This window comes from Schistocerca piceifrons, chromosome 7 (assembly GCF_021461385.2).
Source record: "Schistocerca piceifrons isolate TAMUIC-IGC-003096 chromosome 7, iqSchPice1.1, whole genome shotgun sequence".
NCBI lineage: Eukaryota > Metazoa > Arthropoda > Insecta > Orthoptera > Acrididae > Schistocerca > Schistocerca piceifrons.
The window spans coordinates 93,888,254-93,903,048 of NC_060144.1; the positions used below are offsets into that span (position 1 = coordinate 93,888,254).

Below are 14,795 nucleotides of genomic sequence, written 5' to 3' on the forward strand. Positions count from 1 at the left end.
GGTGTGTCGGTCAGCATGGTTGCTTCCCAAGTAGCTGATCCGGGTTCGAAGCCCGGACACCGCACGCAAGTTGTCTTCTTTACTCAGGAGAGTGTTTCCAACGCTCGCGATCGTCGAATTTCCAAACTGTCGTGTTACGAATGGTTTTCCTTCGCCCCTCGTCCAGCTCCGCGTAGGCTAGTGCGGATTGCGATTCACAGCATCGTGTGTCCCCATGTGTCGACTTGTCCCGACTTTGCTCGGCTGACGCGAAAGCTGACGCTTGCAAATGGGCGTATATGTAGAGGACAGGCGCTAGAAACGACTGGGAGAGACCGACTCGACAAACGCGCAACGGACCCTTTCATTTGACTGTGGCCGCAGGTTCGCGAATTTGGGTCCCGAGAGGCAAGAGAGGGGTCAGCGTGCTGGACCGTACCATTACCGCGCAGCAACACCGAAAACTAAGGGAAAAGGCAAAATTAAAGAATCCAACAGCACGTAGACTTCCTAGTTAGCCACCGAGCCGTGTACTAAGCACGCAAAAACGCTGCTTAACTTCGGTGATCGGACGAGAACCCGTGTCGTCAGCGTGGCACACAAGTCGGCGAGAACGTTTCCAGACGTGCGGACATCTTAGTCCTTGTACAGATCACTTGGGATTTGCCTGGCAGTCTCTCGCGCTGCCTTTTAGGGAAGCAATATGAAATAGCCCCTGGTGGGATCTAACCCATAGCCTTCCCGTTGTTAGCATGACACACTAACTTAGTGAGCTTACTGCCCACGCAATACGGCCGCTTCACATCTCCAGCACCTGAGCCACCGTTTCATCTATCTTTATTAAGGCCTTACGATTCCTTTAAACACGTATGCGTTGCTGTTGAGGTTTTCTCGCTGTCGCTTGGAACCCAGAGCCACAGCACAACAACAACGGAAACGTCCGTAAGAAGAGCTAAACCTCGACGCGGGAAAAGTATGTTCCGCTATTTCTTTTCGACCGCTCGGTCTGTCACTGTCGTCTCTAGTAAAATCTGCTTCGCGTGTTTCTGCATAATTTACTTGTTCTGTAAGATCACGGGAGTATGTTAGTTTCAGAATGTTTAAAATGCATTGTCAGATGTGGGGTTCGAACCCACGCTCCCTTATGGGAACCAGAGCTTAAATCTGGCGCCTTAGACCGCTCGGCCAATCTGACGTGCGAGGCAAGAGCTCCAGAGACTTCCATCTCTAGCAATATCTCAAAGAACCTCACTGCGAAATCTGTTTCTTTTTTCGTTAGGATGGAATTATGTCAGTTTTAGAAAATTTAAGACGCTATGTCAGACGTGGCGTAGGAAATGCACCCTCCCCTTCGGGAACGAATGTGGCGCGTTGGACCGCTTTCTTCCGTCGTTTCTAGTTTGAACTGTAACTAGCAAAACTGTATTTAGTAATAGGAACATTTTCACATTGATGCAAAGAAAACTAGATATTAGCCAACGGCAAATAAGGCCGTTTCCTAGCAACAGCCACGCTGTGCATAACGCTCTCGTGGGAAGCCAATGAAATACTTCCTGTGAGGCTCAAACTGTCGACCTTCACTTTACAATACTTCGGCACTGCCCCGGTGGTACCGACGCATACATACTGAAGCGTCTTTGGATCGTCAGTGAGTACTTCATATTAGAAATTTCGTGTTCGCCCTGATGTGCATTAAAGGGCAGATTCTTCAGTAAAAGTTAGTTCTGCGCTCAGTTTCAGTATATGGCCCTAGCAGCACCAGGAAAACGGGTTCAGATGTGCTCGCCTTCCACTCGGCGTTGAGCGCCTACAGCGAGATTGCCTTCGGCCTCTGGCGCCAGGAGGGAAGGCGACACATCACGGAGCAAGCAGCGCGTAGCAGAAGGCGGTGGTGGTGTGTCGGTCAGCATGGTTGCTTCCCAAGTAGCTGATCCGGGTTCGAAGCCCGGACACCGCACGCAAGTTGTCTTCTTTACTCAGGAGAGTGTTTCCAACGCTCGCGATCGTCGAATTTCCAAACTGTCGTGTTACGAATGGTTTTCCTTCGCCCCTCGTCCAGCTCCGCGTAGGCTAGTGCGGATTGCGATTCACAGCATCGTGTGTCCCCATGTGTCGACTTGTCCCGACTTTGCTCGGCTGACGCGAAAGCTGACGCTTGCAAATGGGCGTATATGTAGAGGACAGGCGCTAGAAACGACTGGGAGAGACCGACTCGACAAACGCGCAACGGACCCTTTCATTTGACTGTGGCCGCAGGTTCGCGAATTTGGGTCCCGAGAGGCAAGAGAGGGGTCAGCGTGCTGGACCGTATCATTACCGCGCAGCAACACCGAAAACTAAGGGAAAAGGCAAAATTAAAGAATCCAACAGCACGTAGACTTCCTAGTTAGCCACCGAGCCGTGTACTAAGCACGCAAAAACGCTGCTTAACTTCGGTGATCGGACGAGAACCCGTGTCGTCAGCGTGGCACACAAGTCGGCGAGAACGTTTCCAGACGTGCGGACATCTTAGTCCTTGTACAGATCACTTGGGATTTGCCTGGCAGTCTCTCGCGCTGCCTTTTAGGGAAGCAATATGAAATAGCCCTTGGTGGGATCTAACCCATAGCCTTCCCGTTGTTAGCATGACACACTAACTTAGTGAGCTTACTGCCCACGCAATACGGCCGCTTCACATCTCCAGCACCTGAGCCACCGTTTCATCTATCTTTATTAAGGCCTTACGATTCCTTTAAACACGTATGCGTTGCTGTTGAGGTTTTCTCGCTGTCGCTTGGAACCCAGAGCCACAGCACAACAACAACGGAAACGTCCGTAAGAAGAGCTAAACCTCGACGCGGGAAAAGTATGTTCCGCTATTTCTTTTCGACCGCTCGGTCTGTCACTGTCGTCTCTAGTAAAATCTGCTTCGCGTGTTTCTGCATAATTTACTTGTTCTGTAAGATCACGGGAGTATGTTAGTTTCAGAATGTTTAAAATGCATTGTCAGATGTGGGGTTCGAACCCACGCTCCCTTATGGGAACCAGAGCTTAAATCTGGCGCCTTAGACCGCTCGGCCAATCTGACGTGCGAGGCAAGAGCTCCAGAGACTTCCATCTCTAGCAATATCTCAAAGAACCTCACTGCGAAATCTGTTTCTTTTTTCGGTAGGATGGAATTATGTCAGTTTTAGAAAATTTAAGACGCTATGTCAGACGTGGCGTAGGAAATGCACCCTCCCCTTCGGGAACGAATGTGGCGCGTTGGACCGCTTTCTTCCGTCGTTTCTAGTTTGAACTGTAACTAGCAAAACTGTATTTAGTAATAGGAACATTTTCACATTGATGCAAAGAAAACTAGATATTAGCCAACGGCAAATAAGGCCGTTTCCTAGCAACAGCCACGCTGTGCATAACGCTCTCGTGGGAAGCCAATGAAATACTTCCTGTGAGGCTCAAACTGTCGACCTTCACTTTACAATACTTCGGCACTGCCCCGGTGGTACCGACGCATACATACTGAAGCGTCTTTGGATCGTCAGTGAGTACTTCATATTAGAAATTTCGTGTTCGCCCTGATGTGCATTAAAGGGCAGATTCTTCAGTAAAAGTTAGTTCTGCGCTCAGTTTCAGTATATGGCCCTAGCAGCACCAGGAAAACGGGTTCAGATGTGCTCGCCTTCCACTCGGCGTTGAGCGCCTACAGCGAGATTGCCTTCGGCCTCTGGCGCCAGGAGGGAAGGCGACACATCACGGAGCAAGCAGCGCGTAGCAGAAGGCGGTGGTGGTGTGTCGGTCAGCATGGTTGCTTCCCAAGTAGCTGATCCGGGTTCGAAGCCCGGACACCGCACGCAAGTTGTCTTCTTTACTCAGGAGAGTGTTTCCAACGCTCGCGATCGTCGAATTTCCAAACTGTCGTGTTACGAATGGTTTTCCTTCGCCCCTCGTCCAGCTCCGCGTAGGCTAGTGCGGATTGCGATTCACAGCATCGTGTGTCCCCATGTGTCGACTTGTCCCGACTTTGCTCGGCTGACGCGAAAGCTGACGCTTGCAAATGGGCGTATATGTAGAGGACAGGCGCTAGAAACGACTGGGAGAGACCGACTCGACAAACGCGCAACGGACCCTTTCATTTGACTGTGGCCGCAGGTTCGCGAATTTGGGTCCCGAGAGGCAAGAGAGGGGTCAGCGTGCTGGACCGTATCATTACCGCGCAGCAACACCGAAAACTAAGGGAAAAGGCAAAATTAAAGAATCCAACAGCACGTAGACTTCCTAGTTAGCCACCGAGCCGTGTACTAAGCACGCAAAAACGCTGCTTAACTTCGGTGATCGGACGAGAACCCGTGTCGTCAGCGTGGCACACAAGTCGGCGAGAACGTTTCCAGACGTGCGGACATCTTAGTCCTTGTACAGATCACTTGGGATTTGCCTGGCAGTCTCTCGCGCTGCCTTTTAGGGAAGCAATATGAAATAGCCCTTGGTGGGATCTAACCCATAGCCTTCCCGTTGTTAGCATGACACACTAACTTAGTGAGCTTACTGCCCACGCAATACGGCCGCTTCACATCTCCAGCACCTGAGCCACCGTTTCATCTATCTTTATTAAGGCCTTACGATTCCTTTAAACACGTATGCGTTGCTGTTGAGGTTTTCTCGCTGTCGCTTGGAACCCAGAGCCACAGCACAACAACAACGGAAACGTCCGTAAGAAGAGCTAAACCTCGACGCGGGAAAAGTATGTTCCGCTATTTCTTTTCGACCGCTCGGTCTGTCACTGTCGTCTCTAGTAAAATCTGCTTCGCGTGTTTCTGCATAATTTACTTGTTCTGTAAGATCACGGGAGTATGTTAGTTTCAGAATGTTTAAAATGCATTGTCAGATGTGGGGTTCGAACCCACGCTCCCTTATGGGAACCAGAGCTTAAATCTGGCGCCTTAGACCGCTCGGCCAATCTGACGTGAGAGGCAAGAGCTCCAGAGACTTCCATCTCTAGCAATATCTCAAAGAACCTCACTGCGAAATCTGTTTCTTTTTTCGGTAGGATGGAATTATGTCAGTTTTAGAAAATTTAAGACGCTATGTCAGACGTGGCGTAGGAAATGCACCCTCCCCTTCGGGAACGAATGTGGCGCGTTGGACCGCTTTCTTCCGTCGTTTCTAGTTTGAACTGTAACTAGCAAAACTGTATTTAGTAATAGGAACATTTTCACATTGATGCAAAGAAAACTAGATATTAGCCAACGGCAAATAAGGCCGTTTCCTAGCAACAGTTACGCTGTGCATAACGCTCTCGTGGGAAGCCAATGAAATACTTCCTGTGAGGCTCAAACTGTCGACCTTCACTTTACAATACTTCGGCACTGCCCCGGTGGTACCGACGCATACATACTGAAGCGTCTTTGGATCGTCAGTGAGTACTTCATATTAGAAATTTCGTGTTCGCCCTGATGTGCATTAAAGGGCAGATTCTTCAGTAAAAGTTAGTTCTGCGCTCAGTTTCAGTATATGGCCCTAGCAGCACCAGGAAAACGGGTTCAGATGTGCTCGCCTTCCACTCGGCGTTGAGCGCCTACAGCGAGATTGCCTTCGGCCTCTGGCGCCATTAGGGAAGGCGACACATCACGGAGCAAGCAGCGCGTAGCAGAAGGCGGTGGTGGTGTGTCGGTCAGCATGGTTGCTTCCCAAGTAGCTGATCCGGGTTCGAAGCCCGGACACCGCACGCAAGTTGTCTTCTTTACTCAGGAGAGTGTTTCCAACGCTCGCGATCGTCGAATTTCCAAACTGTCGTGTTACGAATGGTTTTCCTTCGCCCCTCGTCCAGCTCCGCGTAGGCTAGTGCGGATTGCGATTCACAGCATCGTGTGTCCCCATGTGTCGACTTGTCCCGACTTTGCTCGGCTGACGCGAAAGCTGACGCTTGCAAATGGGCGTATATGTAGAGGACAGGCGCTAGAAACGACTGGGAGAGACCGACTCGACAAACGCGCAACGGACCCTTTCATTTGACTGTGGCCGCAGGTTCGCGAATTTGGGTCCCGAGAGGCAAGAGAGGGGTCAGCGTGCTGGACCGTACCATTACCGCGCAGCAACACCGAAAACTAAGGGAAAAGGCAAAATTAAAGAATCCAACAGCACGTAGACTTCCTAGTTAGCCACCGAGCCGTGTACTAAGCACGCAAAAACGCTGCTTAACTTCGGTGATCGGACGAGAACCCGTGTCGTCAGCGTGGCACACAAGTCGGCGAGAACGTTTCCAGACGTGCGGACATCTTAGTCCTTGTACAGATCACTTGGGATTTGCCTGGCAGTCTCTCGCGCTGCCTTTTAGGGAAGCAATATGAAATAGCCCCTGGTGGGATCTAACCCATAGCCTTCCCGTTGTTAGCATGACACACTAACTTAGTGAGCTTACTGCCCACGCAATACGGCCGCTTCACATCTCCAGCACCTGAGCCACCGTTTCATCTATCTTTATTAAGGCCTTACGATTCCTTTAAACACGTATGCGTTGCTGTTGAGGTTTTCTCGCTGTCGCTTGGAACCCAGAGCCACAGCACAACAACAACGGAAACGTCCGTAAGAAGAGCTAAACCTCGACGCGGGAAAAGTATGTTCCGCTATTTCTTTTCGACCGCTCGGTCTGTCACTGTCGTCTCTAGTAAAATCTGCTTCGCGTGTTTCTGCATAATTTACTTGTTCTGTAAGATCACGGGAGTATGTTAGTTTCAGAATGTTTAAAATGCATTGTCAGATGTGGGGTTCGAACCCACGCTCCCTTATGGGAACCAGAGCTTAAATCTGGCGCCTTAGACCGCTCGGCCAATCTGACGTGCGAGGCAAGAGCTCCAGAGACTTCCATCTCTAGCAATATCTCAAAGAACCTCACTGCGAAATCTGTTTCTTTTTTCGTTAGGATGGAATTATGTCAGTTTTAGAAAATTTAAGACGCTATGTCAGACGTGGCGTAGGAAATGCACCCTCCCCTTCGGGAACGAATGTGGCGCGTTGGACCGCTTTCTTCCGTCGTTTCTAGTTTGAACTGTAACTAGCAAAACTGTATTTAGTAATAGGAACATTTTCACATTGATGCAAAGAAAACTAGATATTAGCCAACGGCAAATAAGGCCGTTTCCTAGCAACAGCCACGCTGTGCATAACGCTCTCGTGGGAAGCCAATGAAATACTTCCTGTGAGGCTCAAACTGTCGACCTTCACTTTACAATACTTCGGCACTGCCCCGGTGGTACCGACGCATACATACTGAAGCGTCTTTGGATCGTCAGTGAGTACTTCATATTAGAAATTTCGTGTTCGCCCTGATGTGCATTAAAGGGCAGATTCTTCAGTAAAAGTTAGTTCTGCGCTCAGTTTCAGTATATGGCCCTAGCAGCACCAGGAAAACGGGTTCAGATGTGCTCGCCTTCCACTCGGCGTTGAGCGCCTACAGCGAGATTGCCTTCGGCCTCTGGCGCCAGGAGGGAAGGCGACACATCACGGAGCAAGCAGCGCGTAGCAGAAGGCGGTGGTGGTGTGTCGGTCAGCATGGTTGCTTCCCAAGTAGCTGATCCGGGTTCGAAGCCCGGACACCGCACGCAAGTTGTCTTCTTTACTCAGGAGAGTGTTTCCAACGCTCGCGATCGTCGAATTTCCAAACTGTCGTGTTACGAATGGTTTTCCTTCGCCCCTCGTCCAGCTCCGCGTAGGCTAGTGCGGATTGCGATTCACAGCATCGTGTGTCCCCATGTGTCGACTTGTCCCGACTTTGCTCGGCTGACGCGAAAGCTGACGCTTGCAAATGGGCGTATATGTAGAGGACAGGCGCTAGAAACGACTGGGAGAGACCGACTCGACAAACGCGCAACGGACCCTTTCATTTGACTGTGGCCGCAGGTTCGCGAATTTGGGTCCCGAGAGGCAAGAGAGGGGTCAGCGTGCTGGACCGTACCATTACCGCGCAGCAACACCGAAAACTAAGGGAAAAGGCAAAATTAAAGAATCCAACAGCACGTAGACTTCCTAGTTAGCCACCGAGCCGTGTACTAAGCACGCAAAAACGCTGCTTAACTTCGGTGATCGGACGAGAACCCGTGTCGTCAGCGTGGCACACAAGTCGGCGAGAACGTTTCCAGACGTGCGGACATCTTAGTCCTTGTACAGATCACTTGGGATTTGCCTGGCAGTCTCTCGCGCTGCCTTTTAGGGAAGCAATATGAAATAGCCCTTGGTGGGATCTAACCCATAGCCTTCCCGTTGTTAGCATGACACACTAACTTAGTGAGCTTACTGCCCACGCAATACGGCCGCTTCACATCTCCAGCACCTGAGCCACCGTTTCATCTATCTTTATTAAGGCCTTACGATTCCTTTAAACACGTATGCGTTGCTGTTGAGGTTTTCTCGCTGTCGCTTGGAACCCAGAGCCACAGCACAACAACAACGGAAACGTCCGTAAGAAGAGCTAAACCTCGACGCGGGAAAAGTATGTTCCGCTATTTCTTTTCGACCGCTCGGTCTGTCACTGTCGTCTCTAGTAAAATCTGCTTCGCGTGTTTCTGCATAATTTACTTGTTCTGTAAGATCACGGGAGTATGTTAGTTTCAGAATGTTTAAAATGCATTGTCAGATGTGGGGTTCGAACCCACGCTCCCTTATGGGAACCAGAGCTTAAATCTGGCGCCTTAGACCGCTCGGCCAATCTGACGTGCGAGGCAAGAGCTCCAGAGACTTCCATCTCTAGCAATATCTCAAAGAACCTCACTGCGAAATCTGTTTCTTTTTTCGGTAGGATGGAATTATGTCAGTTTTAGAAAATTTAAGACGCTATGTCAGACGTGGCGTAGGAAATGCACCCTCCCCTTCGGGAACGAATGTGGCGCGTTGGACCGCTTTCTTCCGTCGTTTCTAGTTTGAACTGTAACTAGCAAAACTGTATTTAGTAATAGGAACATTTTCACATTGATGCAAAGAAAACTAGATATTAGCCAACGGCAAATAAGGCCGTTTCCTAGCAACAGCCACGCTGTGCATAACGCTCTCGTGGGAAGCCAATGAAATACTTCGTGTGAGGCTCAAACTGTCGACCTTCACTTTACAATACTTCGGCACTGCCCCGGTGGTACCGACGCATACATACTGAAGCGTCTTTGGATCGTCAGTGAGTACTTCATATTAGAAATTTCGTGTTCGCCCTGATGTGCATTAAAGGGCAGATTCTTCAGTAAAAGTTAGTTCTGCGCTCAGTTTCAGTATATGGCCCTAGCAGCACCAGGAAAACGGGTTCAGATGTGCTCGCCTTCCACTCGGCGTTGAGCGCCTACAGCGAGATTGCCTTCGGCCTCTGGCGCCAGGAGGGAAGGCGACACATCACGGAGCAAGCAGCGCGTAGCAGAAGGCGGTGGTGGTGTGTCGGTCAGCATGGTTGCTTCCCAAGTAGCTGATCCGGGTTCGAAGCCCGGACACCGCACGCAAGTTGTCTTCTTTACTCAGGAGAGTGTTTCCAACGCTCGCGATCGTCGAATTTCCAAACTGTCGTGTTACGAATGGTTTTCCTTCGCCCCTCGTCCAGCTCCGCGTAGGCTAGTGCGGATTGCGATTCACAGCATCGTGTGTCCCCATGTGTCGACTTGTCCCGACTTTGCTCGGCTGACGCGAAAGCTGACGCTTGCAAATGGGCGTATATGTAGAGGACAGGCGCTAGAAACGACTGGGAGAGACCGACTCGACAAACGCGCAACGGTCCCTTTCATTTGACTGTGGCCGCAGGTTCGCGAATTTGGGTCCCGAGAGGCAAGAGAGGGGTCAGCGTGCTGGACCGTACCATTACCGCGCAGCAACACCGAAAACTAAGGGAAAAGGCAAAATTAAAGAATCCAACAGCACGTAGACTTCCTAGTTAGCCACCGAGCCGTGTACTAAGCACGCAAAAACGCTGCTTAACTTCGGTGATCGGACGAGAACCCGTGTCGTCAGCGTGGCACACAAGTCGGCGAGAACGTTTCCAGACGTGCGGACATCTTAGTCCTTGTACAGATCACTTGGGATTTGCCTGGCAGTCTCTCGCGCTGCCTTTTAGGGAAGCAATATGAAATAGCCCTTGGTGGGATCTAACCCATAGCCTTCCCGTTGTTAGCATGACACACTAACTTAGTGAGCTTACTGCCCACGCAATACGGCCGCTTCACATCTCCAGCACCTGAGCCACCGTTTCATCTATCTTTATTAAGGCCTTACGATTCCTTTAAACACGTATGCGTTGCTGTTGAGGTTTTCTCGCTGTCGCTTGGAACCCAGAGCCACAGCACAACAACAACGGAAACGTCCGTAAGAAGAGCTAAACCTCGACGCGGGAAAAGTATGTTCCGCTATTTCTTTTCGACCGCTCGGTCTGTCACTGTCGTCTCTAGTAAAATCTGCTTCGCGTGTTTCTGCATAATTTACTTGTTCTGTAAGATCACGGGAGTATGTTAGTTTCAGAATGTTTAAAATGCATTGTCAGATGTGGGGTTCGAACCCACGCTCCCTTATGGGAACCAGAGCTTAAATCTGGCGCCTTAGACCGCTCGGCCAATCTGACGTGCGAGGCAAGAGCTCCAGAGACTTCCATCTCTAGCAATATCTCAAAGAACCTCACTGCGAAATCTGTTTCTTTTTTCGGTAGGATGGAATTATGTCAGTTTTAGAAAATTTAAGACGCTATGTCAGACGTGGCGTAGGAAATGCACCCTCCCCTTCGGGAACGAATGTGGCGCGTTGGACCGCTTTCTTCCGTCGTTTCTAGTTTGAACTGTAACTAGCAAAACTGTATTTAGTAATAGGAACATTTTCACATTGATGCAAAGAAAACTAGATATTAGCCAACGGCAAATAAGGCCGTTTCCTAGCAACAGCCACGCTGTGCATAACGCTCTCGTGGGAAGCCAATGAAATACTTCCTGTGAGGCTCAAACTGTCGACCTTCACTTTACAATACTTCGGCACTGCCCCGGTGGTACCGACGCATACATACTGAAGCGTCTTTGGATCGTCAGTGAGTACTTCATATTAGAAATTTCGTGTTCGCCCTGATGTGCATTAAAGGGCAGATTCTTCAGTAAAAGTTAGTTCTGCGCTCAGTTTCAGTATATGGCCCTAGCAGCACCAGGAAAACGGGTTCAGATGTGCTCGCCTTCCACTCGGCGTTGAGCGCCTACAGCGAGATTGCCTTCGGCCTCTGGCGCCAGGAGGGAAGGCGACACATCACGGAGCAAGCAGCGCGTAGCAGAAGGCGGTGGTGGTGTGTCGGTCAGCATGGTTGCTTCCCAAGTAGCTGATCCGGGTTCGAAGCCCGGACACCGCACGCAAGTTGTCTTCTTTACTCAGGAGAGTGTTTCCAACGCTCGCGATCGTCGAATTTCCAAACTGTCGTGTTACGAATGGTTTTCCTTCGCCCCTCGTCCAGCTCCGCGTAGGCTAGTGCGGATTGCGATTCACAGCATCGTGTGTCCCCATGTGTCGACTTGTCCCGACTTTGCTCGGCTGACGCGAAAGCTGACGCTTGCAAATGGGCGTATATGTAGAGGACAGGCGCTAGAAACGACTGGGAGAGACCGACTCGACAAACGCGCAACGGACCCTTTCATTTGACTGTGGCCGCAGGTTCGCGAATTTGGGTCCCGAGAGGCAAGAGAGGGGTCAGCGTGCTGGACCGTACCATTACCGCGCAGCAACACCGAAAACTAAGGGAAAAGGCAAAATTAAAGAATCCAACAGCACGTAGACTTCCTAGTTAGCCACCGAGCCGTGTACTAAGCACGCAAAAACGCTGCTTAACTTCGGTGATCGGACGAGAACCCGTGTCGTCAGCGTGGCACACAAGTCGGCGAGAACGTTTCCAGACGTGCGGACATCTTAGTCCTTGTACAGATCACTTGGGATTTGCCTGGCAGTCTCTCGCGCTGCCTTTTAGGGAAGCAATATGAAATAGCCCTTGGTGGGATCTAACCCATAGCCTTCCCGTTGTTAGCATGACACACTAACTTAGTGAGCTTACTGCCCACGCAATACGGCCGCTTCACATCTCCAGCACCTGAGCCACCGTTTCATCTATCTTTATTAAGGCCTTACGATTCCTTTAAACACGTATGCGTTGCTGTTGAGGTTTTCTCGCTGTCGCTTGGAACCCAGAGCCACAGCACAACAACAACGGAAACGTCCGTAAGAAGAGCTAAACCTCGACGCGGGAAAAGTATGTTCCGCTATTTCTTTTCGACCGCTCGGTCTGTCACTGTCGTCTCTAGTAAAATCTGCTTCGCGTGTTTCTGCATAATTTACTTGTTCTGTAAGATCACGGGAGTATGTTAGTTTCAGAATGTTTAAAATGCATTGTCAGATGTGGGGTTCGAACCCACGCTCCCTTATGGGAACCAGAGCTTAAATCTGGCGCCTTAGACCGCTCGGCCAATCTGACGTGCGAGGCAAGAGCTCCAGAGACTTCCATCTCTAGCAATATCTCAAAGAACCTCACTGCGAAATCTGTTTCTTTTTTCGGTAGGATGGAATTATGTCAGTTTTAGAAAATTTAAGACGCTATGTCAGACGTGGCGTAGGAAATGCACCCTCCCCTTCGGGAACGAATGTGGCGCGTTGGACCGCTTTCTTCCGTCGTTTCTAGTTTGAACTGTAACTAGCAAAACTGTATTTAGTAATAGGAACATTTTCACATTGATGCAAAGAAAACTAGATATTAGCCAACGGCAAATAAGGCCGTTTCCTAGCAACAGCCACGCTGTGCATAACGCTCTCGTGGGAAGCCAATGAAATACTTCCTGTGAGGCTCAAACTGTCGACCTTCACTTTACAATACTTCGGCACTGCCCCGGTGGTACCGACGCATACATACTGAAGCGTCTTTGGATCGTCAGTGAGTACTTCATATTAGAAATTTCGTGTTCGCCCTGATGTGCATTAAAGGGCAGATTCTTCAGTAAAAGTTAGTTCTGCGCTCAGTTTCAGTATATGGCCCTAGCAGCACCAGGAAAACGGGTTCAGATGTGCTCGCCTTCCACTCGGCGTTGAGCGCCTACAGCGAGATTGCCTTCGGCCTCTGGCGCCAGGAGGGAAGGCGACACATCACGGAGCAAGCAGCGCGTAGCAGAAGGCGGTGGTGGTGTGTCGGTCAGCATGGTTGCTTCCCAAGTAGCTGATCCGGGTTCGAAGCCCGGACACCGCACGCAAGTTGTCTTCTTTACTCAGGAGAGTGTTTCCAACGCTCGCGATCGTCGAATTTCCAAACTGTCGTGTTACGAATGGTTTTCCTTCGCCCCTCGTCCAGCTCCGCGTAGGCTAGTGCGGATTGCGATTCACAGCATCGTGTGTCCCCATGTGTCGACTTGTCCCGACTTTGCTCGGCTGACGCGAAAGCTGACGCTTGCAAATGGGCGTATATGTAGAGGACAGGCGCTAGAAACGACTGGGAGAGACCGACTCGACAAACGCGCAACGGTCCCTTTCATTTGACTGTGGCCGCAGGTTCGCGAATTTGGGTCCCGAGAGGCAAGAGAGGGGTCAGCGTGCTGGACCGTACCATTACCGCGCAGCAACACCGAAAACTAAGGGAAAAGGCAAAATTAAAGAATCCAACAGCACGTAGACTTCCTAGTTAGCCACCGAGCCGTGTACTAAGCACGCAAAAACGCTGCTTAACTTCGGTGATCGGACGAGAACCCGTGTCGTCAGCGTGGCACACAAGTCGGCGAGAACGTTTCCAGACGTGCGGACATCTTAGTCCTTGTACAGATCACTTGGGATTTGCCTGGCAGTCTCTCGCGCTGCCTTTTAGGGAAGCAATATGAAATAGCCCTTGGTGGGATCTAACCCATAGCCTTCCCGTTGTTAGCATGACACACTAACTTAGTGAGCTTACTGCCCACGCAATACGGCCGCTTCACATCTCCAGCACCTGAGCCACCGTTTCATCTATCTTTATTAAGGCCTTACGATTCCTTTAAACACGTATGCGTTGCTGTTGAGGTTTTCTCGCTGTCGCTTGGAACCCAGAGCCACAGCACAACAACAACGGAAACGTCCGTAAGAAGAGCTAAACCTCGACGCGGGAAAAGTATGTTCCGCTATTTCTTTTCGACCGCTCGGTCTGTCACTGTCGTCTCTAGTAAAATCTGCTTCGCGTGTTTCTGCATAATTTACTTGTTCTGTAAGATCACGGGAGTATGTTAGTTTCAGAATGTTTAAAATGCATTGTCAGATGTGGGGTTCGAACCCACGCTCCCTTATGGGAACCAGAGCTTAAATCTGGCGCCTTAGACCGCTCGGCCAATCTGACGTGCGAGGCAAGAGCTCCAGAGACTTCCATCTCTAGCAATATCTCAAAGAACCTCACTGCGAAATCTGTTTCTTTTTTCGGTAGGATGGAATTATGTCAGTTTTAGAAAATTTAAGACGCTATGTCAGACGTGGCGTAGGAAATGCACCCTCCCCTTCGGGAACGAATGTGGCGCGTTGGACCGCTTTCTTCCGTCGTTTCTAGTTTGAACTGTAACTAGCAAAACTGTATTTAGTAATAGGAACATTTTCACATTGATGCAAAGAAAACTAGATATTAGCCAACGGCAAATAAGGCCGTTTCCTAGCAACAGCCACGCTGTGCATAACGCTCTCGTGGGAAGCCAATGAAATACTTCCTGTGAGGCTCAAACTGTCGACCTTCACTTTACAATACTTCGGCACTGCCCCGGTGGTACCGACGCATACATACTGAAGCGTCTTTGGATCGTCAGTGAGTACTTCATATTAGAAATTTCGTGTTCGCCCTGATGTGCATTAAAGGGCAGATTCTTCAG

The 14,795-nt window shown here is 50.2% G+C and overlaps 8 non-coding genes across 8 annotated transcripts; all 8 read right to left on the reverse strand.

The window, feature by feature from the left end:
• Window positions 1-1,090: 1,090 nt before the first annotated feature.
• Trnal-uaa lies at window positions 1,091-1,174 on the reverse strand. The gene has a single exon. It is a non-coding gene; the product is annotated as a tRNA-Leu (tRNA).
• Window positions 1,175-2,962: 1,788 nt separating this feature from the next.
• Window positions 2,963-3,046, reverse strand: Trnal-uaa. Its single transcript has one exon. It is a non-coding gene; the product is annotated as a tRNA-Leu (tRNA).
• A 1,788-nt stretch (window positions 3,047-4,834) lies between these two features.
• On the reverse strand, window positions 4,835-4,918 carry Trnal-uaa. The gene has a single exon. It is a non-coding gene; the product is annotated as a tRNA-Leu (tRNA).
• A 1,788-nt stretch (window positions 4,919-6,706) lies between these two features.
• Trnal-uaa lies at window positions 6,707-6,790 on the reverse strand. Its single transcript has one exon. It is a non-coding gene; the product is annotated as a tRNA-Leu (tRNA).
• Window positions 6,791-8,578: 1,788 nt separating this feature from the next.
• Window positions 8,579-8,662, reverse strand: Trnal-uaa. The gene has a single exon. It is a non-coding gene; the product is annotated as a tRNA-Leu (tRNA).
• A 1,788-nt stretch (window positions 8,663-10,450) lies between these two features.
• Trnal-uaa lies at window positions 10,451-10,534 on the reverse strand. The gene has a single exon. It is a non-coding gene; the product is annotated as a tRNA-Leu (tRNA).
• A 1,788-nt stretch (window positions 10,535-12,322) lies between these two features.
• On the reverse strand, window positions 12,323-12,406 carry Trnal-uaa. The gene has a single exon. It is a non-coding gene; the product is annotated as a tRNA-Leu (tRNA).
• Window positions 12,407-14,194: 1,788 nt separating this feature from the next.
• Window positions 14,195-14,278, reverse strand: Trnal-uaa. The gene has a single exon. It is a non-coding gene; the product is annotated as a tRNA-Leu (tRNA).
• Between the last annotated feature and the right edge of the window lie 517 nt (window positions 14,279-14,795).